This window comes from Acomys russatus, chromosome 13 (assembly GCF_903995435.1).
Source record: "Acomys russatus chromosome 13, mAcoRus1.1, whole genome shotgun sequence".
Lineage (NCBI taxonomy): Eukaryota > Metazoa > Chordata > Mammalia > Rodentia > Muridae > Acomys > Acomys russatus.
In genome coordinates, this window is record NC_067149.1 from 11,556,423 (window position 1) to 11,561,056 (window position 4,634).

The 4,634-nt window shown below is 48.2% G+C and overlaps 1 non-coding gene across 1 annotated transcript; it reads right to left on the minus strand.

Moving 5' to 3' along the window:
• Positions 1–2,267: 2,267 nt before the first annotated feature.
• LOC127197774 (small nucleolar RNA SNORA17) lies at positions 2,268–2,398 on the minus strand. Its single transcript, XR_007831740.1, has one exon. It is a non-coding gene; the product is annotated as a small nucleolar RNA SNORA17 (small nucleolar RNA).
• Positions 2,399–4,634: the final 2,236 nt, after the last annotated feature.

A 4,634-nucleotide genomic window follows, 5' to 3' on the forward strand; every position in this document is an offset into this window, starting at 1 on the left:
GTGGCCTTGGCCACTCTCACTGCCCTGAGCCTGTCCAGGCTGAACTAGGGCTTCTGGACTCTTTGATAGTGATAGGTTTGGGGCATCTGGTCAAAACGGAAGTACCTACAATTTTCTATTACCATAGCAATGGACGCATGGATTTGTTTGTATTCAGTACTTAATCAATGCTGAGCTCTTGTGAGTCCCTGCCCCTCTTGCCCAGATACCGAGACTCGTGGAGCTGTTGCTGATGCAATGGGTGGGGCTTTCACTAAAAAAAAAAAAAAAAAAAGGTATTATTGGTTCTTTGTGAATTTTACATCATGTACCCCAATCCCACTCATCTCCTCCTACCCTTGTAGGCAACCTCCACCCTGGAAACCTCCCCCCACAACAGAGAAAACATATCTCATTGTGGAAGCTGTAGTGCGCCACAGTGTACCCTTTTGTGCACACTTCTTTGCTTGCAAAAGTTCATTGCAATGACTCATTGGTCTGGTATGAGGCCTCTGGCTTCTGCTTCTCTGTCAATACCGGAACCTCACTGAGACTCCTCTCAGATGGTGTGTTGTTGCCCTGTGTGATGGAGGTCCTATAGTTTTAGATCTCTAGGACTGGCCCTTTCAGGCACTCCAACAGTTCATCCATGGAGCAGATGTTGGGGTGAGCCAATTCAAAGCCATGAAGCTGGGTCTGAGAAGTATCTGAGCTGGCCAGCCCTCCTGCTGTCCTGACCTCACACCCAGCATCCCCTCACTACTAGGGCCAGCTCTATCCTGCTTCCCAGATGAGGTACAGGGCCTGCTCTCACAAGTGTTACTTTCATGATCCCATGCTCAGCTATCCCACCTGCCAGAGAAGAAAAGGGATGAGAGAGGGGAGGAAGGCATCTCTGCCTTGTCTGAGCCACTGTGCAGCAGACAAGGGGCAAGGCTGGCTCTCCCACACTCATCTCCCCAGGGCGGGCTTACTCGATACTTCCACATCCAGGGCCATGTCTACTGTGCTACCCAGAGTGAGATGCAGGGCCTGCTCTCTGACTCTGATGACTTTGGGGCTAGCTCTCCTGCCTGAAGTAGGTGGCAAAGGCAAGAGGTGGGGGGCATATCTCCCTTGTCCATGTCACTGCACAGCAGACAAGTGGTAGGATCAGCTCTTTTGTGCTCACACTCTGGGGGCAGGCAAGGGGCAGGGCCTACTCTCCTGAGTGCTGCAGCTGGTGAGGAAGGGCAGGAACAGCTCTCCTGCAATCATGATCCCAGCGCCAGGTCCCCCACCTGGCACTGGTGATGAAGGGCAGTAGGAAGGAGGATATCTCTCCCTCAAGCACACCACAGCATGGGAGATGAGTGGACAGCTCTCCCATTCTTGTATCCTCAGGGCAGTTCACCAGCAACTCTTGCGATGTGTGGGGATCAGGGAGTAGGGGCCAAGGGAAGGGGCTCCAAAGTATTGCAGCTGGTTAAGGGCAGGGTCAGCTCTCCTGCTTTCATGACCCGGGGCCTCCTTTCACATGATGCCCAGGTGAGGGGTAGAGCCAGTTCTGCACAGCCCTCAGACAAATAGGTCCCAGATCAGGGATATTCACCTGGCCATTGGTGGTAACAGATACCTGCTGTTGCTGGGCCATGGACCCTGAGATGTGGCTCCAGGTGGCAGCTCAGGCCAGGATCCCACCATGGTCCCAATTTGCATCATCAATTACTCACATCAGGCTGTCAAGTTCCGCCTCTCTTCACTGTGCCCACACCCTTCTGTTTCTCTTTCTCTTCCATTTCTCTACCACTTACTCATCTTAGTGGTGCCCAGGACCTCTGAGTGTCTGGGGCTGTCTCAGGAGTGCTAAGTCCTATTTATTTATTTATTTATTTATTTATTTATTTTGGTTTTTTGAGACAGGGTTTCTCTGTGTAGCCTTGTTTGTCCTGGACTCACTTTGTAGACCAGGCTGGCCTGGAACTCACAGCAATGCGCCTGCCTCTGCCTCCCAAGTGCTGGGATTAAAGGCATGTGCCACCACTTCCCGGCATCCCTCTCATTCATTATGGCACTAGGCAGGGGTCATCTCAGGTATAGTCCTCTCCTCCACACCTCACCAAGGCCTACGCAGCACTGGACAGGTGGTCATCTGATCCAGACCCCCATGGTGATAGCCTGGTGGTCATGCCAGGCTACATCCTGATCCAGGCCCCATGGTGACAGCCTGGTGGTCATCTCAGGCTAGCTCGTGATCCAGATCCCCTGGCACCAGAGTGGTGGTCATCTTGGGGCCCCTTTTTACAGGGAATGTTAGGCTATTAACCACTCAGCCATTCACAGGTCAGAACACTCAACTTAGCCATAGCCTTTCTCCTCTCTGCCACCTGCTGATGTGATGTGACACAGCTGCCACACCTGCAACACCCCTAGGGGCAGGTCTTCACTCTCTAGGTTTACATTTAAAAGGTTTTAATTATTAGTGTGTGTGTGTGTGTGTGTGTGTGTGTGTGTGTGTGTGTGTGTGTGTGTAGATCAGAGGACAACTTGTGAGAATCAGCTCTCCCCTTCCATGGTGGGCTCCAGGCATCAAATTCAGGTTATCAGGATTACATATCACTCTCCTTTTTCCATTGAACTATCTCACCAACCTTATTATAATTTTAATTGTTTATTATTTTAAATTATGTGGGTGCATGGGTGGGTGTGGTTTGTGGGTGCTTCTGCATGTATCCTCAAAGGTGTAAGATGGCATTGGATCCCTCCTAGAGCTTGAGCACTGAACCAGGGTTCTCTGCAAGAGCAGTTCTTGCTTTGAACCACAGAGCCACACTTACAACAAGTTTAAGGCAATATGTTTTCAGAAATGTAGAGGCTAGAAAAAGGCAAGGCCTATCCTATAATCCCACTAGATGAGACAGAAGGGTCAGTCTGAGCTACATAGGAGGTTCAAACCAATCTCGGGCTATATGAGACCTTGTCTTTTTAAAATGTGAACAGAAAACTGTGGAGTCTTTGGGTACAGAACCTGAATGCTTGTTTTATTTAGTCATCTTCTCACAGTATTAAAGAAGATCCCTTACCGTCAGTCATTTCTCACCTGTGTGTGTACATGTTTGTGTGTATGTATAGGTTTTGTGTGTGTGTACATGTGTGTATATAGGTTGTGTGTGTGTGTGTGTGTGTGTGTGTGTGATGATCATGAAATATGGAAGATGTGCAAACTTATACATGAGGCTATTGCCCAATGACTAACTTCAAGGGTGTGGGAAGAGAGCTGAGGGAGGCTGGAATGCTACATTTGTCTCTACAGATCTTAGCATTGTCTCTCTGGTTGCAGTAAACGCATGCCATTTTTATCATCTCAAAAAAAAATGATAGAGCCGGGCGTGGTGGCGCACGCCTTTAATCCCAGCACTCGGGAGGCAGAGGCAGGCGGATCGCTGTGAGTTCGAGGCCAGCCTGGTCTACAAAGTGAGTCCAGGATGGCCAAGGTTACACAGAGAAACCCTGTCTCGAAAAAACCAAAAAAAAAAAAAAAAAGATAAAATTAACTTGAAAAAGAGTGAACATTTTTTTCGTGATAAGATTTCAGAGAAAGACAAGATGACAGATAAAGAATGGCAGGTGCTCTGTAGATAAAGGTCTGTGCTACCAAGCCTGAAGACTTGAGCTTGATGCCCAGAACCCACATTGTAGGAGGAGCAAACTGACCCCCGAAGTTGTCAGACCCCCACACACATGCACTGTGGCATGTGCCTCCCTCCACATACAAATAATACACACATGTGACAGAGAGTGACATGCGGGTCTCCTGGCATGTGTGCACCAGAAGATAAACCCAGTAAGTAAATGTGCACACACAGGTCAAAGACCATGGAGACAGAACACACCCACCTTTGCCTTCTGGACCGCACCAGCGTGCTGCGGGATGCAAACATGGTACCTGACCTTTCCCTGAGTGAGCAAGGAGATAATTACCTCAGCAGGCAGCAATCTGTACGAACTCCACTGACTTGAGTGCCTTTGAGAACAGACATCTTGGAGGAAAATTATCTCAAGTCCCTTTGAAGATGCTGCTTGGCTTTCCAAGTCAGAGTCTACAGCACTGAATGGATTAGCCACTGTGCAGAGAGATGAATATTTATGTGTGGTTAAAACGTTGTGATTAATATGAATACTGAAATGGGAATTCCAAGGGCATTAATCTTACTGCAATCTCCCTCCTTAAGATCTCATTAACAATTCTCATATCTCTTAAAAAGATAATATTTTCCAGTCAGTAGTGATGCACAATTTCATGCCTTCAATCCCAGCACTTGGGAGGCAGAGGCATGCAGATCTTGAGGCCAGCCTGTTGTACAAAGTGACTTCCAGGACAGCCAGGGCTACACAAAGGAACCTTGTTTCAACCCCCCTCCCCGCAAAAAAAAAAAAAAAATAGTATTTACCTTTAGAGACCGGAGAGATAGCTCAGTGGATAAGAGCAACTGCTGCTTTTGCGAGAGGACTTGGATTTGGATGCCAGCACCCACAATTGTTTATCAACCATGGGCACTGGGCACGCATGCGGTACACAGACTTACATGCAGGCAAAACACTCACACACATCACTTTTTTGGTTTTTTTGTTTTAGATTTATTTATTATGTATACAGTGCTCTGCCTGCTTGTACC